Source organism: Triticum urartu, chromosome 2A (assembly GCF_056163025.1).
Source record: "Triticum urartu cultivar PI428250 chromosome 2A, HENAU_Tu73, whole genome shotgun sequence".
NCBI lineage: Eukaryota > Viridiplantae > Streptophyta > Magnoliopsida > Poales > Poaceae > Triticum > Triticum urartu.
The window spans coordinates 251287790-251314927 of record NC_141874.1 but is presented as its reverse complement, the minus strand read 5'-3'; the positions used below and the strand labels follow the sequence as shown (position 1 = coordinate 251314927).

Genomic DNA, 27138 nt, shown 5'->3' with positions numbered 1-27138 from the left:
TTACCATCAACACTAGCTATTTGATCATCATAACTCATTTCTAGCTAGCTAATCACTCATGTTGCTCTCTCTCAGGTAAAATAGCATAAAACATGTGTACCACTCCTGCTTCATCATGTTGGAGCATGCAGATGAACCTGTCTCCTAATCGTGGGCTGCGCTTCTATTTGCTGCCCCTAGTACTTCTCTACGATCGTTCACAATTTTGCTCCAGTATTTCACTATTAAGCATTCCTCGCTTTTAGAAATCCTGAATGCACTAGGATGTCTTGGCCATAAGCTAACCATTCGCATGCGACCTTTAGTCTCGATCCAATGAGGCACAACATTCATCGGGAGTCCCTGTTGAAGAACATCGTATAGTAACATACTTAGCAATGAAGTTTAGCTTAAAACATAATGTATGCAAAAGATGCACTGAGGACAAATAGTGAACATTTTACCATCTTTCCTAAATAGATGTGACCGTAGTTCAATACGAACACTATTGGTCGCATGTTTTGAGTACTAAGATTTTTAAGTCCAGGAAAATAATTTGTCTTGAAAGTATGAAGATCCTCAAGCCATGAAACAAAATGACCTATCACCTCGCAGTTTTGTTCAGCCTCGGGACAGTGGACGGTCATGTCTACCAAGCGCCGGACATGTTTGCTTGAATGGAAATAAGCTGTCAATAGAAATTAGTTGTCAACTATTTTTGAATAAAAAATATCAAAGACATAAATATGGTTGAGAAACTCACACAATAGTATAACTGGAGGTGTCTGCACATTGACCCAGATGTCGATATTACCTTCAATATCGTCTTCCAGACGAATATCAAAGGTGATAAACATATCAGGCTCAAATGCATAAGTCTTACATAGTGCTTGCCAAGTTTTGCATTCAAAATAGGTGTAGGTGTTTGCATTGTATAGTTTTCATGGAAAGTATAACCATGCTCGGTCTTCAAGTAAACTCTCTTTACCTCCATAGTAGTTTTCATAGGACTGAAACCTATCTTATCCAAGACAAAAGCTATTGCATGGCAGGGGATACACTAGTAAAATAGTAAAAAATAAATTATAAGTTGAAGCAAATGAAGCAGATGGCATGCTTAATTACGAAAAAAGACTTGTCATTGTGACTTACTGTATCCTTTTCGAAGTTCTCGTCCAGCTTGATGCTGAAGCGCCTATCATCATCTAGGAAGATTCTGTTGCACATGTCACGCTCGTCTTCGTAGTATTCACAAATACCAAAATCCTTTTCGTCGTCAGACATTTCCAATGTTCATAGTTGAAACATTAATTAAAAATTGATCGAAGGAAACTACCAGGATACTCAACACACAAATCTGGGGTACTCGATATTTCCTACATATTCTGGCACAAGTCATGCCAAAATTCACGGAAAAATCCGGCATGACCTTTGCTAAAATAGGACATATCGAGCGCCTGAAATTTGCCGGAACGGAAATGAATCAACACTCCGGCAAAACATAGGCGACTCGGAGGTGTAACCTGCAAACTTGACTGGCCACTTGGGCAAGCACATATCCTATTTGAGCAACACAAGATATACATTTCAAAATATCTTATAGGACTCATATTGACATGAGAATTCAATAAGCAAAACCAAATCATAAAATAAATAAGTATTCAAATTAGCATGCATTCAATAAGAAAAAGTAAATCATCTCATGCGTTCGTACATCGTCAAATATTATCACTAATACATCCCAAATATTATCATACATATAACATCACTAATACAACTAAAACCCTAGCGCACGACGGGTATCGGCGCGAGCGGTGGACACCCAAAGAGAAGGAACCATCACAGGATCATAGCTCTAGTGAGATCCCTGGAGAATCTGCCAGGTATTTGAGAACCTGTGCTCCAATGCAAACAAGTAGCGACGGTTGTGCGCGTCCTCCTCGCTGACATGGTGACGTACCACCTCCACGGGGTCCTCAAGCCTCTACACCATCAAAGGCCCGCGCGACCGCCACCAAAGAAGGTTTGGGTCAAAGATGGGTTGGTTCCTTAGCAAGCTGCACCCCCCGGTAGGTAGCGCCTCCCAGTACCAGCCCAGCGGAGCCTAGTCCCGGGCATGGCCCATCTGGTCAAGCAGGTGTCCTCCGCCGAGTCGACGACGAGGATGCGGGATAGGCATCATCGATGTCGATGCGGGAAAAATTGCTTTAACTAAAAAATAACAACAAATGTGACATGTTCAACTAGTTCTATTAATTCAACTAGTTCTTACTAAAAATAAACTTACTATAAATAAAAATAAATTAGTACCTAATTAGTACCTAGTTCTTACTAACTAATTAGTACCTATGAACTACTGCCCTATTTACCATCTAATTTGATGAACCTAGGGGTGGAAAGTGGTAGCGGATATTCCAATTCTCCAACTTAAAAGTGAAATAAGTGGTCAAATTTTACTCGTTTTATTATGCATTACAATAGTGTTTATTCATCATTTAAGAAAACATCCGAGCCGCATCCTTATCCGATAATATCCGCATCTAATTCGTTTCCACCCATAGATGAACCCTAACTAATTTGATGCAACTAAAATTTGAAGAACCCTAGGCAGAGGTAGGGGAGGGGAGGAGCAGGCGTGCTCACCTCGGGTGCCTGCGGCGAGGGAGGGGCAAGCGGCGTCGAGGTCGGGTTCGGGGCTCGGACGCGCGGCGGAGGGCGGCGTCAAGGTCGGGGTCAGGGGCGGCGTCGAGGTCGGGGTCGGGGCGGCGTCGAGGGTGTGTGGAGAGCGACGGGAGAGCATGCGGCGGCCGGCAGGCGACGGCGGCGGCGAAAGCGAAGGAGTTGGATTTGGGAGAAGTGGCCGTGGGGAAGAACGAACCGCGCGGTTAAGTCAGAAGTAGCAGTAGCGCGTTCCAGGAAGTGCGCTACTACTGAGCTAGCTACAACGCGTTCCTCGATACGCACTACTGCTATTCCTTTCTCTTTTTTCCCCTTTTTCATTTATTTGTCTTTACATTTTATTTTTTCCTTTCACCTTTTTCTATTTCTTTCATTTTATTTTACTTTTCTATTTGCTTTCCATTTAATTTTATTTCCTTTAGTAGTAGCGCCTTTCAGCGTAAAAGCACTGCTACAAAGCAACTAGCGGTAGCGCGGTTCGACGTAGATCTCTACTACTATGTGTAGCCTATCGGCTAAGCCGTGGGAATTTTAGTAGTAGCTCTTTTATATTCAGGCGCGCTACTGCTACAACTCTATCTGTAGCGTCGTTTACATCAGCGCGCTACTGCTACTTAGCACCAGCGTGGTTTTTTGACACTACAACAAAAACCACCTTCTAGCAACGTATGTCCAGCATCGAAATAACACAATGTGTTGTTTGGCTGAACATCCCACCATCCCCACTTAGCACTAACCACTTCGTACCCACCTCCGTCTCTTTTGATGCTAACCTCTCGCGCATGAGGTGTTCCCCTCTTCTTCCTTTATCCTAAGCGAGACACACCAAAGGCCAACAAAAATTCGAGACACAACAAGCAGCTAGGGTTCCCACAACGGTCGCCGTCCCTTCGTCATCGGCTCTTTGACGAACCTCCGCCAACTCCTCCTCCCTCGCCACTTTCCCCGCGTGTTGTGGACACACACGACGTTGCCGCCCATCCTCCTCGTGTTCGGGAAGGCGTCGTCGTGGTCATTCCTCTGCTCGGCTGCAGATGCAGATGTCGCTGTTGTTCTTACGCAAAGCTAGGGACCACGCAAGCACGACGCACCCATCCTCATCGACTACAGCAGTTCTTATTCTGTCTCTCGTGCATCTGCAATTCTGTATTAGTATCACCAAAAGGTAAAGTAATATTCACTGCTGACTCCACCCATCCTTGTATTTCCTTATCGGCGGCATCTTACAAGCTACAACATCGATGGATCACATCCTCACTCAAACTTTTCCCTGCCCACGCAGCAGCACATGCTAATTTCAAACCTACTAAGATTTCCTATTTCAGTCGCATAACTAAAGTGAACCATTTAACAGATACTTAAGTTTCTCAGTGAAATAAATGCAGGATCTTCTTCTCAAACATTGAACGAAGAGAAAAGATGGTTTCTACAGAGAGATAACAAGTTGATGATTGTGTCAAGAAGATCACTGAATGGAGAAATATGGTATTTTGCTTAGTGTGCACCCATGCTCTCTCTCTCTCTTGGCAAGTATTGTGCTCACATGTTTCTGAAGCATTCAGGTTTTACTCAGGAAGTGACAATAATTTCATGGTTATCAACCAAAAGGATATTGATCCTCCACCCCTCCATCTCCAAGCAAGAGCAGGGGTAACCAATTCTGACTTGTCACTACATGATGGTTCTGCACTTACATTCAACATTGATTTGTTTTGGGGTTCCATTTTAGTTAAGAGAGTGTGTCATGATGTCCCCAGCTGAACTTGGAACATGAAAGTTGGCTGACATTATACATAATAGTACTCTATAAGCCACAAAATAACTAGTTAAGTTTGAGGAAAAAGCAATGTAGAAATACAAGTTCAGCAACCTTTTTCTGGTGGGCTTGTACTTGAAGGGCTAATGCCTATACATAAGGTATGTAACTATATACAAAGACCATGTCAAAAAAACTATAAACTAAGACCTAAGCATGACAATTGATCTTCCAAGTGATGCGTGTACATGTCTCTGTGGCCGACATCCATTTGCTTATGTCCGGAACATGCAAGTAACATATATGTTTTGCTGCCAACAAAGAGAGTTATAATGTCGGCAATAGTTAGTGGCTCAGTACATATGAATTTATTTTACAATAGTCATATTCCAATGCTAACCAAGCTTCTTCCTTGCTATTAGTAGAAATACAGGTTCAACAATAAAAGTTGTACTCCACCATACGCTCCTATCCAAAGTGCTAATTGTTTCAGCAGCAACTCTAGTTCAGTTCAGACCAACAGCAAAAACTAGTCGGATGAACTGATTTTGAGCTGAGCTCCTCCTGTAGAGGCTGATCCGAGTCGTAATACTCTAAGCACCCAAATACCCGAATAATATGGTTGGAACAAGGAAGAAATTTGGGATGTTACATTTAGGGACTAAAATGGGTGGTCGGGGGGTTATTTTTATGCCATTGCAATGTACATGGTATATTTGCTAGTATATGTAAAATAAGAAAAACCCAAATTTTGTATACGCCATCTCTCTTATCATTTTATTGCAATTCTTCTAGGAATGTAGTACAATCTCCATCTAGTTAATTCCGGAAGAATATTTGCATCCCCTTGTTCAGAAAGAATGTTTGATTCATCACTTGTCTGTATGTGTTAATTCAGGTAGAATATTGCATCTTGTTTTTCTCAATAGATATTTCTTGTTAAACATTATATATTAATTTTGTTGTTGTCAGGTCCGTGGACCCAACTGATTTCCACGGAATCTCCGCTTGTAGTTTGAGTCCTGATCTCTGCTCGGTGTGGTGGTGCAAGATCATACGGAAACCAGAGTTCCTATGGTAGGCTCAATCTGGTAGGTTCATGTTTCCAAGCTGGCAATGAATTATTCTCTGACTTTCTCTCTTGTATACTGATTAGAACATGCTCTTGTCTATATTAATTAGATCGTGGATTCCTTCCAGGTCGAGTCAGGGGCTAAGAGTAGGTGTGATGATGAGCAGAAGTGGATTAGATAGCATGACAAGCAGAAGTGGATTAGATAGTTCATAGCGCTCTTTCCCCTTTCTGTTTCTTATTTCATTATGCATGTCTTGTTTTTACAAATGAGTGGATAACTCCCACTGTCCAAAAGCCGATGATGCTTTTTTCATGTCGTTGATTCTGCAGGCTCTGAGATTTTTTTCATGGATCGAGATATTATAATGTGTGCCTTTGTAATTCCTAGGTCTTGTTTTTACGAAGTCTTGCATGATGTAGATTATTTGGAGATTTTCAAATTGTTAGCACTGGGTACACCATAGCAAGCATGACTAATGAATCATCCCAAGCATCAGTAGTAAAATGTCGTTAGTTAACAAAGTAAGCGTGAATCAGTGTTTTGATATGCAGTTTCTTATCTGAAGGAGTCATAGATATTCAGAACATGTGCATTGCAATTAACTGAAACATAATATCATCAGTTTACAAAGTAAAGAAGAAGACTCAAAGTCTCTGTGCTTATATTTCATAGCATGGCGATGACCTTATCGAATGTGTGTATTATTGTTATTTCTTTGTTGGGTGATCGTACTGACATTGCAAATATCTGCAGTTTCCATTTCTACATTTCGATCCTTTTTAATAGACTGGAAACTAAATATAGATAATGATAATTCATATTAGTTTCGAGCTGATGTAAGATGCAAAACAAATTGTACTCGATACAGGCTGCATAATCGGTAATGCTGTTTAATAAATTTCATTTCAAAGACGTTCTTATATTCAGTTTATTAACCAGATCTGTATATAAATATTAATTTTTGGCAAATCACATTGTATGGTGCTCCTTTACATTTTACTTCTCTATTTACCTGATTTCCTTACTATAACTAACTAATCTCTTATTTTTGTAGATGACCCAGATAAATTGACGATGCATGGATCACATGTTGAGCGCAAGGTTAAGAATGGAGCTACTACAAGATAGTTAGAATGTCATTCTTAGGATCAATGTTTCAAACATTATAGTTGATTGCAAGGTCAAGAATCGGGCTATTACTAGATAGTTTCATCTCTTGTAATCTTTGTACAATGTTCTTTGTAATGCAAAATGCTTGATTTAATATATGAGATCTTTCTATTTATTATATTGCTTCTCCTATGCACCATCACTGGTACCTAATAATTATGGATCACAATATATAAAAAATAATTAATTGTTTAGGCTATTTAGCGAAGCTTCTAGTTGTTGCAATGATCTAGAGTTGCCACCAACGCATATGAAACATTGTTGGGCTCTAGGTCTATATGTTGCTACATAACAATGCTTCTACACGCCGTTTACCAACGCATGCATATATGTTGTTGTAGATACTTCCAATGCCACCAACGACAACGCATATTAATCCGTTGGTGTAGACCATTGCAATGCATATATGAAGATACCACAACGCATTGATATGTTGCTGGAGGGGGGTTCTTGTTGTAGTGTGACATGCGCTACTACTAAAGTTCTATGTATAAGGTTTTCCCTAGTAGTGATATGCTTAGTTCAAGAATGTTGCATGAGATTATGAGCAATCTTAATAGCACTTTCATTGTCACAAAGCAATGGGACATGTTTCACATATATCCCATAATCTTTAAGAGTTTGGCTCATCCAAAGTAATTGAGCACAACCTGAACCGGTGGCAATGTATTCCACTTTGGCGGTGGATAAGGATACCGAGTTTTGTTTCTTGGAGGACCAAGACACAATAGATCTACCAAGAAATTGACAAGTACCCGAACTGGACTTTCTATCAACCTTGTCACCAGCATAGTCCGAATCGGAGTAGCCAACAAGATCAAAAGAAGACCTCTTAGGATACCAAATGCCAAAATTTGGTGTATGAATTAAGTATCTCACTATCCTTTTCACAGCCTTAAGATGACAATCTTTGGGGGCCGCTTGATATCGTGCACACGTGCACACACTTAGCATAATATTGGGACAGGAGGCACATAGATATAACAATGAAGCAATCATAGAGCGATAAACCTTTTGGTCAACCAGCTCACCATCCTTAGTCAAGTCAAGATGTCCACTAGTAGTCATGGGTGTATTCATAACTTTGCATTCTTACATGTTGAACTTCTTGAATAAGTCCTTGGTATACTTTTTTGGGAAACAAAGGTACCCTCCTTGGTTTGCTTGATTTGCAACCCAAGAAAGAACTTGAGTTCACTCATCATAGACATCTCAAACTTCTCCGACATTAGCTTCCTACACTTTTCACTAAAATGAGGGTTAGTCGAACCAAATATGATATTATCAACATAAATTTGGCACACAAATAATTCTCCATTAACCTTTTAGTAAAAGGAGTAGAATCTATCTTTCCAATCTCAAAGCCTTTCTCAATGTCAAGAAAACTTGGTGGGACCGATTGCATATCTCGATGAGACCGAAATTATTGCAACAGGTAACAGAGAGTTTGCAAGCCCATCTCAGTGAGACCGAGATCCCATCGGTGAGACCGAATTGATTAGGGTTTCTGGTAGTGGCTATGTCAAAAGAACTCGGTGGCGCCAGATAGATCAAATCCGTGGGGCCGAATTTGACTTTTGGTTTGGTACATATGTGGAACTGAGAAAGTGGTTGAGGGCTTTGGAGCATATCACTAAGCACTTTGAGAAAGCAAGACATTAAGAAACACCTCATCCCCTTTTAGTAGTATTAGCTTTTCCTATGGACTCAATGTGATGTTGGGTCACTAAAATGAAAATGCAGAATCTTGAGCTTTTGAGCTTTTGCCAATCTTCTTTCCTTGGCATTTTGAAGGGGTTCCACATCCTCTTGTCCAAGCCACTCCACTGTTGAACTTATCTGAAATATACTAGATAGAAGTATTAGTCCAACAAGAGATATGTTGACATTAGTTACCAAAATCACCCAGGGAGCACTCGTGCTTTCAAAAAATGAACCACCTCCTCCATGGTATAACCTTGTAGGATGCTTGCCTCTGGATGGTTTCGGTTCTGACAAAAGTGCTTTAGTATTCCCATGAACCGCTCGAAGGGATACATGTTGCGAAGAAACACAAGACCACAATACTTTATCTTAGGTGCACAGTGAGATGAACGATGACATCAAAGAATGATGGTGGAAAAAACATCTGTAGGTTGGACTATATTCTTGCAATATCATCTTGCATATGATCCAACTCTTCAGGATCTACAACTTTTTGCCATAGTTGGTTCAACAAATCACAGAGCTCAATGAGTGTGTTTCTTATATCATTGTCCATCAGATTCCTACTGGACACCGGGAGGATTTGTGTCAACATTACGTGGCAATCATGTGACTTCATGTGTCCCAACTCCATTTTACCTGAGTTCACATCCACGAGACTTCTGATGTTTGCGGAGTAGGAAGATGGTGTCTTAACTAACAACAAATAAGTGAAGAACTGTGTTGCTTCTTTTGTACTGAAATTGTAACTCTGGCGAGCTTTGATGAATTTGTCATCATCCTCTGCTTCACTCTTGCATTTTGATTGATCAGCAAGCATATCGAGCCGTGAACCATCACTATCCTTTCTTTTACCTTTAATCTTGAGAAGGGTACCAAGGATGATTTCACGTACGTTCTTCTCTACATGCATGACATCGATGCAGTGACGTACATGTAGAATCTCCGAGTAAGTTAATGTCCAGAACATCGATCTCTTCTTGAACACTTGACCCTTGGGTGTTTGTTTCACCGTCAAAGCGTGCTTCTTACCAGGCACAACATTAATTTGTTTAGTCATGTTCTGGACCAACTTCCCATCATAGGGTCTCATCTACCTCTGTCGTACCATCAAATTTAGCTTTCATCTTTCGGTATGGGTGATTTCTCTGTAAGAACCTATGATGACACAAATACGCTGTTTTGCGCGAGTTGAGAAGAAATCTGCTAGCTGTCCTATCCATGCATGTGACAAACCCTACATCTCCCTTTTTTTCTGCCCCGATGTGTTTCCTAATGCCGGCATATCTTGAATGGTGTGCACCAGCATTGCATGTAGATCAAAAATCTTCTTTCTGTAAGCATTATAACATTTTATAGCAGGCACACCTATCCACATTGTCAGTAGTTCTTCTACAAGTAGCTGAAAGTAAATGTTGATGCCATTTCCAGGTTGCTTTGGGCCTTGTATAGTCATTGACATCATAATGTATTTTCTCTTCATACACAACCAAGGAGCTAGGTTATATATGCACAGAAGCACTGGCCATGTGCTGTGATTGGTGCTCATATCGCCAAAAGGATTCATCCCGTCAGTACACTGCCCGAGCCTTATACTTCTAGGATCCTTGGCAAAGTCTTGAAACTTGTTGTCGATTAATTCCCACTGAGCCCCATCTTTCAGGTGCCTCATATACTTATCCGCAATTCGCTCATCATGATGCCACCGCAACCTCTTTGCCTCTTTAGGGTTTGCAAACAAATGTCTCAACCTTGTAATTAAAGGAAAGTATCAAACAACCTTGAACAGGATTCCTGTCTTGATCTTGTCATCCAATTTGTACTTGTCCATTGCTCTCATGCTCTTGTATCGTGCATGCTTGCATGTGGGACATGCACGCAAATCTTTGTACTCACCACAGTACAATATACATCATTCACACAAGCGTGTATCTTCTATACTTCTAGTTCCAATGGGCAAACAATTTTCTTTCCTTCATTCATGCTTCTGGGGAGCACATTATATTCCGAAAGAATTTCTTTGAAAAGACCTAACATCTCTATGAAGCCCTTGTTTGATAGACCGTTTGCTGCTTTAAATATGAGAAGCGCTAGGGTGGCACTCAACTTGGAATATTTCTTTTTGCAACCTGGATACAATTCTTTCTTGGAGTTCGCAGAAATGGTTAGCAGATCCCTGGCCCCAATCATATCCTTTTTGGTCCGTAGAAATCTGCAAACATAGCAAAAAAATCTGGCATATCAAGATCGTCGCCATCTGCGTCGATGTCTTGGTTTTCTAGTGGGCGTTCTAGCTTTCTGGTGTTCCAATGGTAGCTTGACGCCTCTGCCCTAATGTTAGATTCAACATCCATGTGACACTGATCTGGGTTTGGCATCTCGCAACCCAGGGTATCTTCATCCACGACCTCCTCTTCGTCGTCTCTGGTCCAACATGTATATCCATCCATGAATGCCAGAGAGACTAAGTGCCACTGGACATATGCAACTTCATGTGACTCTATATTGACACAATAAGTACATGGACATAGGATGTAATCCACATCACCAATTCGCCTCTTTGTACTATCAGCCAAATTCATGAACTCTGTCATGCGACTAATAAAATATGCAGTTGTCTGATTCTTCACCCATCGAGATCGTCCCATCTGCAACACACGAATGGTAATTAAGAACAAAACAACATCATTAATACAGGGATTAACCGCTGCCCAAAGATGCGTGCATAAACCACAAGGTTTTATTTTCATAATTACTAAGGGCGATCCATATTGTTATCCAGACGTGCAATATAATGACAAAAATTAATTGCCAGTCAATTTACACGCAGAGTACTAGTACAACACTACCCTTAGGAATTGAATACCTTAATTAAGCCACTCCTAAAAAGAATACCTTAATTAATTAGCCGTAGTCGCGCGGTGACCTCCACCCAGTACACAGAGAAGCGCGATGCGGCGGCACGCCAAGACAACAGGGTCGAGGAGCAAAGCTTAGTGTGGTTGCCGACTAAAGTTTGACCTCCACAATCCAGCCATCGACCGCGATGGATTTGCTCCAATCACGCCACTACTGACCTTGATGGTTGAGCTCCTCCCATCTCCCACCCTAGACCGAGGATTGACCTCCTATGACGCTGTCACCGCCCACCTACCGATGATTAACCTCTTCTCCGGTAGCCGCTGCCTAGACCGCCGCCGCCATCTCTATATGTAGAGTGTCTGTTTTATTTTTTGACGGATATCCGCAGAGCAGCTATTTACACGGTATCACTGAAACTCAATTATATGTACAGGATAGTACATCACATACGGTTATGTAATGACAACTGTGTCTCACCTACGTTGTCTTCTCACATGGTTTGGTGTGGAAATCGTGTGTGAAGTTGTAATACGTAACACAAACGACATGTATAAATGGTGTGCCGTATACAACATATAGTGCCATAAGTAGTTCCCGACCGTTAGCTTATCCCCACAGTTTCCCCATTTCCGCCAAATCCATAGATAGCCTCCAAATTCCCTCGCATGGCGCTGACATTGGGGGAATGCGGACGAGTGGTGCTGATGGCTTCGGTGTGGCTGCTCTTGCTCGTATCGCCGCCACGACGGCGGTCGCCACCACGCACTTGCCGAAGGTCATCAGAAGGCATGTCTACTATAGATTTGAATCATCCTGTCAGGATCCAATCTATCCCGATATTTTTTTAGCATGTCTAAATTAAGTAGCTCCTTGCTAAATCCATCTTAAATGACCCCCCCCCCCCACATCAGGAAAGAGATCTGCCACCGGATCTGGAGTATGACTCCAGACTCCCGCAACACGAGTTCGACTCTGAGTTTTGCGCCACCTAGAAGTACGAAAAGTTGAGTTGTGTGCACGGGCACACTCCCGCTCGATGTGTACGCATGGAGGGATTTGACATTGGCAGGCATTTTCAAAGTTGCCCCTTAGAGGTTAGTGCTAACTTCATCATTTTACTTGAGTTAATGCCACCGCTCATCCTGAATACTATTTAACGTTGGCAGGGATATGAGGCTTGTGCCTTTGTTAATTGGCTGGATAAAAAATGGCATGGAAGGGCTCGGAGTGTTATCACCAAGCTCGCAAAAGATAATGTAAAGCTAAAGAAGAAACGGGCTGATCTGGAATGTACAATTAGTACGATCAAGCAAGAAAGAATCAATCACAGGCAACAGATGAAAGCAAGAGACAAGAAGGAACTAGCATGTGTAGTTGTGGTTGTCGCATTATCCATGTTCTATGCGCTATTTGCAATGATGATAAGGGGTTTTGTTTGATAGTATTGCTAAAGCACATCTAGATGTGTTCTAAGTAATGCACATCTAGGTCCTATGCCATTGATGTTACGCGAAGATTCGTGCAAATATTTTCCTTTGTCTTTTTTCTTTTCCTTTGTAGTTTGATTATTACAGGCTTTATCAATAAGAAGAGCACAATGTATTACTTGCCAACTGTCCTACTCGGTTCGTACCGGTACTAATGCATAATCCCAAAACTCGTTCCTTGTTTTTGTCCTGAAAAAGGAAATCGGCCAATAGGAGTCCTGCACAACCTCAGGAATTTGGAGCGACTAGGTACAAATAATTGCGGTTGATTATGTCAGCGATTAGATAATACGTCAACCCCTGCTTCAATTGGCGTTTACTCTTCTCTGCGTACCCCGCTTAAGTGTCCACCATATTCAGCGTCCTCAGTAGGCCGCGCTAAACACTTGCACACACTCTTCAATCTCAGTTTCTCGCGGTTTTTATACGACCGCAGCCATGTCGAGCGACAGCGAGGACGACAGTTCGGCCAGTAGCCTGGCGCCCAATGATAGGTTGTGAGGACCCCGATCCGAAGTCACACCGATCTAGCATGTAACACATCATATCACCTTGCGGCCTCATGCATGGTATTCCCACGGGTGCCACCTTACCGGGCCCAGGACCGTTTGCGCCTTTTGGCTCACGTATATGATAGTGTCGCTAGAATCCATATGACAAAGAACCCGGGCCGACATGACTAGTCATGAATCCAAAGTGCCACTAACTTATAGGGACATGCATACATGACCCATCAACGAATGTGTCGGTCATTAGCGAGTGAATCCGGGCTGTAGCAGCTGGGCTAACAGGACTCCAGAGAATCTGGGCTGTAGCATGCTCACAGGACTCCGGTAGACACCGCGTGACATTTCCTTGAAGGAACAGACAAATGAACGAAGAAGGACACATGTGAGCCAGCCTAAGTGTTCCGGAGCAATAGCAAGCTACCATGGCTCAGTAGAAGCACTAGGAGACATTTCCCGGTAAGAGAGGCTACCAAGGATAAACAACTAGGTTGTCGGATCCCACACATACCAAGCATTTCAAAACATACCCACAATATGCTCGATATGTGCAAATACAACATGGCATCACAACGAAACTCTACAACTCAAAGTATTTAATCATTAGGCTCAGACGAGCCAAGTATTACAAACATGGGTCTCATGACCCAACATACAGAGCATACAAGCAACAAGCGGAAGCATAAACATGTCTGAGTACAGACAACTACAAATGAAAAAGGCTGAGAAGCTTGGCTATCTACAAGACCCTCCCAAGGGTACAAGTGTTGGGGAACGTAGTAATTTCAAAAAAAATCCTACGCGTATGCAATATCATGGTGATGCACAAAAAATAGAGGGGACAGTATCATCTATGTATAGACCGTAAGCAGAAGCGTTATGAGAACATGGTTGATGTAGTTGAACCTCTTCACGATCCGACCGATCCAAGTACCAAACGTACGGCACCTCCGAATTTAGCACACGTTCAGCTCGATGACGTCCCACAAACTCCGATCCAGCAGAGCTTCACGGCAGAGTTTCGTTAGCACGACGGCGTGATGACAGTGATGATGTTGCTACCGACGCAGGGCTTCGCCTAAGCACCGCTACGATATGATTGAGGTGGATTATGCTGCAGGGGCACCGCACACGGCTTGGAACAATCAACTTGTGTGTTCTAGGATGCCCCTGCCCCCGTATATAAAGGAGCAAGGGGGGAGGCCGGCCGGCCCTTGCAGGGCACGCTAGGAGGAGGAGTCCTCCTCCTAGTAGGAGTAGGACTCCCCTTTCCAACTCCCACTAGGAGGGGAAAGGAAGGAGGAGAGAGAGAAGGAAGGAGAGGAAGGAAAGGAGGAAAGGAGGCCGGCCCCCTAGTCCAATTTGGTTTGGGCTAGGGGGGCCACGCGCCCTGCCTCCTCTCTTCCACCAATTGGCCCATGATGCCCAATACTTCTTCCCCGTATTCCCGTAACTCCCCGGTACTCCGAAAAATACCCGAATCACTTGGAACCTTTCCGATGTCTGAATATAGTTGTCCAATATATCGATCTTTACGTCTCGACCATTTTGAGACTCTTCGTCATGTCCCCGATCTCATCCGGGACTCCGAACTACCTTCGGTACATCAAATCACATAAACTCATAATACCGATCGTCACCGAACGTTAAGCGTGCGGACCCTACGGGTTCGAGAACTATGTAGACATGATCGAGACACGTCTGCAATCAATATCCAATAGCGGAACCTGGATGTTCATATTGGCTCCTACATATTCTACGAAGATATTTATCGGTCAAACCGCATAACAACATGCGTTGTTCCCTTTGTCATCGGTATGTTACTTCCCCGAGATTCGATCGTCGGTATCTCAATACCTAGTTCAATCTCGTTACCGGAAAGTCTCTTTACTCGTTCTGTAATGCTACATTCCGAAACTAACTCATTAGCTGCATTGCTTGCAAGTCTTATAGTGATGTACATTACCGAGAGGGCCTAGAGATACCTCTCCAACAATTGGAGTGACAAATCCTAATCTCGATCTATGCCAACTCAACAAGCACCATCGAAAACACCTGTAGAGCACCTTTATAATCACCCAGTTATGTTGTGATGTTTGGTAGCACACAAAGTGTTCCTCCGGTACTCGGGAGTTGCAAGATCTCATAGTCATAGGAACATGTATAGTTATGGAGAAAGCAATAGCAACAAACTAATGATCATCATGCTAAGCTAACGGATGGGTCAAGTCAATCACATCATTTTCTAATGATGTGATCCCATTAATCAAATGACAACTCATGTCTATGGTTTATGAAATATAACCATCATTGATTCAACGAGCTAGTCAAGTTGAGGCAAACTAGTGACACTCTGTTTGTCTATGTATTCACACATGTCTAAGTTTCCTGTTAATACAATTCTAGCATGAATAATAAACATTTATCATGATATAAGGAAATATAAAAAACAACTTTATTATTGCCTCTAGGGCATATTTCCTTCAGTCTCCCACTTGCACTAGTGTCAATAATCTAGTTCACATCGTCATGTGATTTAACACCAATAGTTCACATCTTTATGTGATTAGTTCATATCTCCATGTGACTAACACCCAAAGGGTTTACTAGAGTCAACAATCTAGTTCACATCGCTATGTGATTAACACCTGAAGAGTAACAAACCAGGTGGCCATTTTGGAGACATGATAACTTTTAATGATTTCATCAGATCACAGGCCTTAATTGAACTTCCCATCAAGGGCAGAACTTACACTTGGAGCAACATGCAAACTGATCCCCTCCTCGAGCAAATTGGTTGGTTCTTCACTAGTAATCATTGGACCACTTCATACCCAAATACTCTTGTTAAACCTCTTGGCAGACCTGTATGAGATCACATTCCTTGTGTCATCAATATTGAAACTAAAATCCCACACTCCAAGATGTTTAGATTTGAATCATATTGGATCCATCACCCAAGGTTTCTAGATACTGTCAAAAGGGCCTGGGCCATACCTGCCAACTCTCTGAACATGGCGTCAAATCTCTACAAAAAGCTCAAGCACCTTCGGCATGAACTCAAAAGTTGGAGTAAGAACATCTCAAAGTTATCAATTGCTATTGAGAACACTAATTGGGCTCTCCTAGAAATTGATGGTTTGGAGAACAGGAGACTTCTCACTACACCGGAAGCAAATTTCAGAACTATCCTCAAGAAGCATTTATTAAGACTCATATCCTATCAAAGACAATACTGGAATAAACGTTGCACAATTCGTTGGGTTCAATTCGGCGATGAAAACTCCAAAAAATTTCAAGCAATGGCGTCAGAGCGATATCGCAGAAATAACATAGCCTCCCTCACGACGGACTCTGGCTTCTGTGCGGAGGATCATGCAAGCAAAGAAGCCATTATATTTCAGACATTCAAAGAGCGACTTGGAACGGAAATGAAGCATGACATGAAATTCGACTTGCCCAGTCTCATCAAAAAGATCGATGGCCTTGATGAACTCACAATACCATTTACCAGGAATGAAATTGACCAGGTGATCAAATCGATGCTGGCGGACCGTGCCCCGGGCCCTGATGGATTTACAGGCATATTTCTGAAAACTTGTTGGGAAGTGATCAAGGAGGACTTTTACAGGCTTTGCAACCAGTTCTTTGAGGGAAACCTCAACTTAGAGAGCATTAATGAAGGGCTAATCACTCTCATTCCAAAAGTAAATGCGCCATCAACAGTTAATGAATACAGGCCTATTACACTACTCAACTGTTGTCTTAAGGTAATAACTAAACTCCTGGCCAACCATTTGCAAAGAATCGTGCTCAAAATCGTGCACCGCAACCAATATGACTTTCTCAAAGGGCGCACGATCCAAGACTGCTGTGACGCCCCCGATTCAATCGTACACTAATCATACACGCAAACGTGTACGATCAAGATCAGGAACTCACGGGAAGATATCACAACACAACTCTACAAATAAAATAAGTCATACAAGCATCATATTACAAGCTAGGGGCCTCGAGGGCTCGAATACAAGAGCTCGATCATAGACGATTCAGCGGAAGCAACAATATCTGAGTACAGACATAAGTTAAACAAGATGACATGAGATGGCTAGCAAAAACTGGGGATACAGATCAAAAGAGGCGTAGGCCTCCTGCCTGGGATCCTCCTAAACTATTCCTGGTCGTCATCCGCGGGCTGCACGTAGTAGTAGGCACCTCCAGTGTAGTAGGAGTCGTCATCGACGGTGGCGTCTGGCTACTGGACTTCATTATCTGGTCGCAGCAACCGGGTAAAGGAAGGGGGAAAAGCGGGAGTAAAGCAACCATGAGTACTCATCCAAAGTACTCTCAATCAAGGAGCTACACTACAAATGTATGCATTGGTATCAAATGGCAAAGGGGGTATCATATGTGGACTGAACTGCAGAATGCCAGAATAAGAGGGGGATAGCTAGTCCTGTCGAAGACTACGCTCCTGGTAACCTCCATCTTGCAGCAGGAGAAGAGAGTAGATGGTAAGTTCACCAAGTAGCAACGTGTAGCATAATCCTACCCGGCGGTCCTCTCCTCATCGCCCTATTAGAGAGTGACCGCCGGGTTGTATCTGGCACTTGGAAGGGTGTGTTTTATTAAGTATCCGGTTCTAGTTGTCATAAGGTCAAGGTACAACTCCAAGTCGTCCTGTTACCAAAGATCGCGACTATTCGAATAGTTTAACTTCCCTGTAGGGGTGCACCACATAACCCAACACGCTCGATCCCATTTGGCCGGACACACTTTTCTGGGTCATGCCCGGCCTCGGAAGATCAACACATCGCAGCCCTACCTAGGCACAACAGAGAGGTCAGCACGCCCGTCTAAATCCTATGGCGCAGGGGTTTGGGCCCATCCCCCATTGCACACCTGCACGTTGTGAGGGTGGCCGGAAGAAGAACTAGCCCCCTTAATACAAGAGCAGGCTTACGTTCCAATCCGACGCATGCCGCTCAGTCGCTGACATCACGAAGTGCTTCGGCTGATACCACGATGTCGAGTGCCCATAACTGTCCCCAAGTAGATGGTTAGTGCGTATAGGCCAGTAGCCAGACTCAGATCAAATACCCAGATCTTGTTAAGCGTGTTATTTTGAAGTAACCGCGAACGCCGACCAGTGCCGACGTGTTTGGCAGTGTTTGGTAGTGGCTAAAGCCATGCCCTTCGGCTGGGCACTCCAGGGCCAACACGGATGGCTCAAAGGCCACGATGGCCATGGCCAGCCAGGAGCGGTTGCGTGCGGGAGGGACACATGCGAGTGGGACGTGCGCGGCTAGGCGCGGCAGCAACGCAACAGCAGCGGCGACGGCGGCAGGCGGCAAATAGCAGCAGCAGGGCAACTGTGGCAGCAGCGCCAACGAGCATCAGCAACAGCGCAGCACATGCGGGCGTGGCCAGAGACGACAACGACAGTAGTAGCGAAGGCAGCGCGCGCGGGCCGCGGTCAATGCCGCGGTGAGCGCCGGCACGCAACGGTGTGTGGACGCGGGTTCGAGCACCGGCCATGGCGGCCTCGACGAGCGCGACTACAACGGCGATGGATCGAGGGGGCTATAGGGGGAATCCGAAGGAGGGGCTCACCACAAGCTCGACAGTGAGGTCGAGGAGGTGCGGGGGTGGCCAGATGCATCGATGCCGACGATGAGATGCAGCAGCCATGGTGAAGAAGACCGGCGATGGCGAGGCTTGGGGCGGTCCTAGATCGAACCCATAGGTGAGGGCGAAGGAGACGGCGATGGCGGAGCTCCTGGACATCTTGGCGCGATGAAGGAAGGTCGGTGGCCGCGGGATCGACGAAGGCGGCGGCGACTGTGGTCTCGGGCGTGGATCGATTCGGTGGAGAATAGTGAGAGAGGGGAAAACGGAGGGAGCCAAGGTTCATGTCGGGGAAAGAGGCGCCGAGGGAGGGTCCTTATCCATCTCTATGACCGCGGGATAGCCGACAACGCGGCATCCGCGCACTGGACGGACGAGCAGTGTCCACGACACGAGGTTGGGGATGAAAGATGACTTGGGCTGGGTTAGGTCCTGTACGTGTAGAGCCCATAGGCACAATAGGCTAGCTAGCTTTTCCCTTTTTTCTTTGTATTTATTTATTTGTTTTCCATTTCTCTTTCATAGCAGATGAATTTATCTAGTTATGAAACTTGGCATAGAAATACAAGGTATTATTTCAAGGCTGCACACAAAGTTTCAAAACATTGGGAAAAAAATAGGTTTTTGTTTAATTTTTAAAAGGTCATATTTAGAGTTGTTGGACCACTTAAATATTGCTAGGGTCAAACTAAAAATCCAATTTTGAGTAGTATTTCTACATGACAAATACTAAGGGATTACTTGCAATAACATGAACACTTTTATTTAATTTTGAAGAAGTTTTATTTCCCCGCTATTTGAATTTTAAATAGGAATAGGTTTTGGATCAAAATGACTATTAGCAAGTTAATGATGACGACTTGGCATAACTAATAGGGGATTACTGTAGATTAATTATCTCGGCGTCACAATTATCCTCCACTACAAGAAATCTCGTCCCGAGATTTAAGAGGAGAGTAAGGGCGAAAGCTCTGGTTACGAAATTCTAACGGATCTTCCTGGTCTTAGTTGCTCTTCTCGAAGAGGTTGATCCATTAAGTTGATGTCTTCATTTCTCTGCTTCGGGTCATCATGATGAAGTAGGCATCCTTTCTTCGGGAACTCCAACGTACTTATGAAAGGATAAGGGGATATTCCAGAAGAACGGGTCGCTACAGTGTTGCTTATCTGGTAGATAACATTAGGGAAGGTGGCGGAAAGTAACTCTCGATTTGAAACTTAAGACATTATCGAGAGCAAAGTAAGAAGGTGCAAAATAGAAGTTTCATGCGCATAGGCAAGCGTCCATCGCCTGAAACAAAGTGTGAAAGGGATTCAGAGCAATGGGAATAAGTATTCGTCTGATACCAGAATAGATCACTAGGTATGTGGTCCGCCCGCGAATTACATTTGAAGCCAAGCGCGAGGAATAACTTTGGCAATAGGGTGTACAGGAGAGTCAGGTTTCGATCCTGTGGAACTGTGGGTTATGGGCCCACCATGTGGGTAAAAAGTAGAAAGAGCAGAGACATCTTGCACGGTTATGATAGCAAGGCATGTCAAAGGGTAGCCTATCAGTTATGTCGACAATAACCTCGGTACCAAGGGCGAGGGACGAAGAGAACCATTTTCCTGCTCGTTGAACGAGGCGTACCAATAGGCAAGGTTCTCGTCCATCGATGGCTACCGGAATGTCATCAACAATAGTAATAGGGTCTGACTAACAAAGTTGTACACCGAGGTGTTTACATAAGCAGTGAATTATTACTGCTTAGATCATTTAGACCTCAAGAAAGGTCAAACCAAACAATGGAAAGGATAATATGATTATGAAATTAAACAGAACAATGGAAAGGAAAATGTGTTTAAACACATATTTCAGGGGTATATCCTTCCCACGGACAAGTAGGGTATGATATCCATGACATGATATAAGGTAGAAAACCTTTTAGGTAAGGGGATAGAAACTTCATGACATTACCCATACAACAATGTTTGGACAATTTATAAAGAAAATTTAGCATCGTGCTTCAAATGTTCTAATTGAAGATCGAAGTACCACAGACATGCTTCGAGATAGCATTGACATGGTCTTCAGGCAAAGGTCAGACTTTGGATACACAAAGGATCCATCAGGAACAACTCATAGAATAAGTCTTACCATTTTCTTATGGAAGAATGGCTAAACTTGCAAAAAAAATGGAAGAACTATAACAATGGGTCATCCAGCCAGGTGTGCTAGGCATGACATCACCTTATCGGGCCATATAAAGAACAACATTTATAACTCTTGGAAAATGTTCCGACCATCATATCTGACCGAGATTCAGATCTGATTTGGTGTCAGGATACCTCAGACTCGGGATGCATGAGAAAGTAAAGGTGCAACGCGATTGACGAGATGACATTATAAGATTCTCGGGCAATGAACTATGGAAGCAAGTTCCAAGACAAGAGTTCATCATTAAATCAAGGAGGTGAGGAGGTGGCTGATTGACTCAGCGATAATTCATTGAGATTTTCAAAAGATGGATTTCCACACTTATGTGAACAAGGAGATAACATTTGCCAGATCAAATGATGTAATGAGGTATGCTTGAGGAAAACATACACAGTTAAAGGTGCACCCGAAATATGGGCTTAGGTAGAATGATCGATGTTAGAATGGTGATTCGATAACCAATGGTCTAAGAATGAAATATTGACCATTAACTTCAAAGCAATAGGGTTGCTAGAAGTTTTGAAGTCGCACATCATAGTTCAGTTGTCGGTTTTCCGGTTAGAAACAACATGGGGACCAAGAAGAATGGTGATGGCGAGAAGCATCACTTTATCAAGAATTGTAAGAGGTGTTGAAATTCTCACAACATCATTGACATAAAAGATAGTAATACTTCATGGTAGATCATAATACATGCTAGATAGAAAGTTGCATCCATATCATGTACAAGTTTGTGATGAAAGGAAGGTATGGATGTTCTCGATGGTAAATCAAATTACCAAGGGATGAGGATATCACTAATCATCATGAATTCGTTTGATATCTTGGAAGGAGTCAAAATGTTGATGATGATCACGACAAATTTGTCGAGAGGTTTCAAGAAGATGTAACCGATCAGTGATGACATCAAGTCAATGGAATGATGAAGCGAAAAGTTCTTGAAACCATGGGTACGACACAAACTCGAAATCAAGCTTGTTGTTTAAGGTGAAAGGGGATGATGAGGAAGATCGACGTAAGCTTAGCTATCGTCACAAATTGGTGCTCCGAGAATAAGGACCGGGTAGCACAGTTAAAATAGGCATGATAATGATATAGCCGAGCAGGCTAGGAATGACATGGTTGAGTACAAACTCGTGAGTAAAGGAGATTACTAAGAGTTGTTTAATCATGGTGCGGAACTGATTTAATTATCGGTGTCCTCGAGTGACTAACAACTCGGAACCAGGAAAATTTGGAATCGGTGAGGAATAATACTTGATGAAGGTTCATAATAAGCAACATGGTTTGGGGATATAATTGAGATACCAGAGGGTAATACTCAGAGGTAGAGCAAAATAGAGGGTTGACAAGTGTATTGATCTGCAAAAGACAAGTACTTTAACTTGTCCGAGAAAAGGAATCAAGGAATATTAATATGGCCGAAACCATAGCTGCAAGGGATCCAATTTAAAGACACCGAAAGAATTAACCAACTGATTAAAAGTTTTGCAAGAAGCTTCCATGATAAGTTCCACATCGGGTCCATGGGCATGAACACTAAGTTCAAGGTCGATTCCCACTTCTTTAATGCAGAACCTTCCATTCACTTCTCGTGTTTCAAAAATGACATTAGTTGTTGAAAGTTTTACCTGGTGCAATACCAGATAGGTATGACCCGTGAAATCTTATGGGTTCAAACAGGTTAGGGAAGGCGTTGGTTCAACTCATCGGGGCATCTTAGGAACATATACCACAAACTTCGGAGTAAATAATACAAGCTCGAAAGTAGAGTACGGTTATCAAGGCAGAGGATACAAATTACCAAAGGCATTATATACCCATGGAAAGTCTCACAAGGTTGTTGAATATGAAGGACACCATCGGATAATAATCCAACAAGGGGTTTGTGTTCTACAACGGAGCTGTTGCGAGTATCGGTACTCTATCAGAGGAAGAAACCATGCAAAGGCATTGGATTATAGAAACAACTGGCTAACTCAAAGCTCAATTGCAAAGGAATTATGATTTCCAAATCAAGGGATCAGAAGCAAATGCTCTGATTAAGGATGGATAAGTCGAGTAAGCTTAGGGGTACAATCGATGACAATTGGGTTGGTCGAGATCCAACTCATGTTTAAAATGATGTCTGAGCCGAAAGGATGAATTCTAGGTACTGATTGGGGACTGCGAGCATTCGCAACATATTAAAGTAATTGACTCAAAATGATAGTGACAAAGGCTTCCAATAAGATTACTATACTTATGGGCTTAACCATAATGCAAGCAAGCAAGAATTTCAAGAGCAATAAGTGCTAAGGATTTTCCGAAGATCGAATATTATTTTAAAGACCTTAAGTGAAACACATAAACAACTGGGGAAGGGCGGATACTCGATAAGTGCGAGGAATTATCCGTAGGGGTATTTAGGTGGCTTAGAACTGCAAGGCAGTAGGCACAAAGTATTCTCGAAACAATAGAGAGAATTTTCGGAGTATCTTGTAATAACAAGATCAATGGGATTTGAAAGGGCAAGCGTATGTAGTTATCCATAATGATACAATAGTGGTAGGGAATTTGCAAAGGCGGTGGACACAACTGTCTTGAGAGAACAACGGAGATTATCTTCGGAATCTTCTAGTGCAGCAGGCAATCATCTGCAATAAGGGGAACTCCAGATGGACGTGATCACGAAATCCTAATGTTAGAGTTAGTAAAACCATTTAAACCCGAATAGAAGAGAGATCAGAGTCCCAGAGTATAGATGAGGAATAAAAGATCCTAATACCACCCAATGGCGACGTGGGTCCATAGGCCACACAGCCATGTTAGTAAGGTTTTGCAATGACTAGACTCAACTTCGGCCAAGGAGTTGGAAAGGGGATTCTTACAGGCGGTCGGCTCTGATACCAACTTGTGACGCCCCCGATTCAATCGTACACTAATCATAAACGCAAACGTGTACGATCAAGATCAGGGACTCACGGAAAGATATCACAACACAACTCTACAAATAAAATAAGTTATACAAGCATCATATTACAAGCCAGGGGCCTCGAGGGCTCGAATACAAGAGCTCGATCATAGACGATTCAGCGGAAGCAACAATATCTGAGTATAGACATAAGTTAAACAAGATGAAATAAGATGGCTAGCACAAACTGGGGATACAGATCGAAAGAGGCGCATGCCTCCTGCCTGGGATCCTCCTAAACTACTCCTGGTCGTCGTCAGTGGGCTGCCGTAGTAGTAGGCACCTCCAGTGTAGTAGGAGTCGTCGTCGACGGTGGCGTCTGGCTCCTGGACTCCATTGTCTGGTCGCAGCAACCGGGTAAAGGAAGGGGGAAAAGGGGGAGTAAAGCAACCGTGAGTACTCATCCAAAGTACTCGCAAGCAAGGAGCTACACTACAAATGTATGCATTGGTATCAAATGGCAAAAGGGGTATCATATGTGGACTGAACTGCAGAATGCCAGAATAAGAGGGGGATAGCTAGTCCTGTCGAAGACTACGCTCCTCGTAACCTCCATCTTGCAGCAGGTGAAGAGAGTAGATGGTAAGTTCACCAAGTAGCAACGTGTAGCATAATCCTACCCGGCGGTCCTCTCCTTGTCGCCCTGTTAGAGAGTGACCGCCGGGTTGTATCTGACACTTGGAAGGGTGTGTTTTATTAAGTATCCGGTTCTAGTTGTCATAAGGTCAAGGTACAACTTCAAGTCGTCCTGTTACCGAAGATCACGCTATTCGAATAGTTTAACTTCCCTGTAGGGGTGCACCACATAACCCAACAAGCTCGATCCCATTTGGTCGGACACACTTTTCTGGGTCATGTCCGGCCTTGGAAGATCAACACGTCGCAGCCCTACCTAGGCACAACAGAGAGGTCAGCACGCCGGTCTAAATCCTATGGCGTAGGGGTCTGGGCCCATCACACATTGCACACCTGCGTGTTGCGAGGGCTGCCGGAAGAAGAACTAGCCCCCTTAATACAAGAGCAGGCTTACGTTCCAATCCAGTGCGTGCCGCTCAGTCGCTGACGTCACAAAGTGCTTTCGCTGATACCACGACGTCGAGTGCCCATAACTGTCCCCGCGTAGATGGTTAGTGCGTATAGGCCAGTAGCCAGACTCAGATCAAATACCCAGATCTCGTTAAGTGTGTTATTTTGAAGTAACCGCGAACGCCGACCAGGGCCAGGCCCACCTCTCTCCTAGGTGGTCTCAACCTGCCATGTCGCTCTGCCTCAAAGTAATAGTCTGGGGCCGTCGGGAACTTAGGCCCACCACTACCTGGATGGAACCACCTGCCCCTTCAGCCCCCATCTCCGAACAGTATCACAGGTAATGTAATAGTGTAAAGTATATAGTATATGCCCGTGATCACCTCCTGAAGTGATCATGGCCCAGTAGTATAGCATGGCAGACGGACAAGAGTGTAGGGCCACTGATGGAACACTAGCATCCTATACTAAGCAGTAGGATAACAGGTAAAGGAAACAACAGTAGTAGCAAGGACAGGCTATGCAGCAGTATAGGATTAACTGAAAGTAGTAACATGCTACACTACTCTAATGCAAGAAGTATAGAGGAGAGTAGGCGATATCTGGTGATCAAGGGGGGGCTTGCCTGGAAGCTTTGTTGTACAGGAAGAAGGGTCGTCGGTGACGTAGTCATACTCAGTGTCATCAGCAACGGTCTCGGGGTCTACCGGAGAAGAAGAGGTGGAAGAAACAGTAAATACGGAGCAAACAAAGAATCACAAAATATAACGAGGTAATACACGGTGTTAGGTATGCCCTAACGCGGTATTAGGTGATACTGACGAAAGGGGAAAACATCCGGGAAAGTATTCCCGGGTTTCGCATTTTCGGACAGATGAACCGGAGGGGGAAAGTTGCGTGTTTGCTATGCTAGTGATGTGTGGCGGACGAACGAGTTGCATATCCAAATTCGTCTCGTCGTTCTGAGCAACTTTCATGTACAAAGTTTTTCCATCCGAGCTATGACTTATTTTGTATTAATTTTCAATGTTTAAATGATTTTTTTGAGTTTATCATTAATTCGAAAAAATAGCAATTTGCTAAGTGCACCCCAGGGGCTCCCTAGTATAATGTATGAAAATGGGTCAGGGGGTGCTAAGTCAGCAGAGTCAACAGTCAACCTTGACTGGGTTGACTGGTCAAATCTAGGCAGTGGGGCCCAGGTGTCATAGGGTCATTTGCTAAACAGATTGTTTATTTAGTCTAATTAGGGGTGGGGCCCCTAAGTCATACTCTATGTAGCATCTAAGATTAGTACGATTGTTACATAATATTAATCCTAATCTAGTGGCCAGCGTGTTTGGCAATGGCTGAAGCCATGCCCTTCGGCTGGGCACTCTAGGGCCAACACGGATGGCTCAAAGGCCACGATGGCCATGGCTAGCCAGGAGCGGCTGCGTGCGGGAGGGACGCATGCAAGCGGGACGTGCGCGGCTAGGCGCGGCAGCAACGCAACAGCAGCGGCGACGGCGGCAGGCGGCAAATAGCAGTAGCAGGGAAACTGTGGCAGCAGCGCCAACGAGCATCAGCAACAGCCCAGCACATGCGGGCGTGGCCAGAGACGACAACGACAGCAGCAGCGAAGGCAGCGCGCGCGGGCCGCGGTCAACTCCGCGGTGAGCGCCGGCACACAACGGTGTGTGGACGCAGGTTCGAGCACCGGCCATGGAGGCCTCGACGAGCGCGACTACAACGGCGACGGATCGAGGGCGCTATAGGGGGAATCCAAAGGAGGGGCTCACCACGAGCTCGACGGTGAGGTCGAGGAGGTGCGGGGGTGGCCGGATGCATCGATGCCGATGATGAGATGCAGCAGCCATGGTGAAGAAGCCCGGCGATGGCGAGGCTTGGGGCGGTCCTAGATCGAACCCATAGGTGAGGGCGAAGGAGACGATGATGGCGGAGCTCCTGGACGTCTTGGCGCGATGAAGGAAGGTCGGTGGCCGCGGGATCGACGAAGGCGGCGGCAACTTTGGTCTCGGGCGTGGATCGATTCGGTGGAGAATAGTGAGAGAGGGGAAAACGGAGGGAGCCAGGGTTCATGTTGGGGAAAGAGGCGCCGAGGGAGGGTCC

The 27138-nt window shown here is 44.1% G+C and overlaps 1 long non-coding RNA gene across 12 annotated transcripts; it reads right to left on the bottom strand.

Moving 5' to 3' along the window:
- On the bottom strand, positions 1-27138 carry LOC125541465 (uncharacterized). 12 transcript variants are annotated; one of them, XR_015616201.1, is made up of 7 exons: positions 26808-27136; positions 25652-25729; positions 1132-2190; positions 968-1039; positions 743-805; positions 588-667; positions 1-342 (listed from the first exon to the last, which is right to left on the bottom strand). It is a non-coding gene; the product is annotated as an uncharacterized LOC125541465 (long non-coding RNA). The 12 variants fall into 12 exon arrangements; XR_015616199.1 differs by having other exon boundaries at positions 444-667; positions 743-1039; positions 26808-27138; XR_015616200.1 differs by having other exon boundaries at positions 968-2190; positions 26808-27137.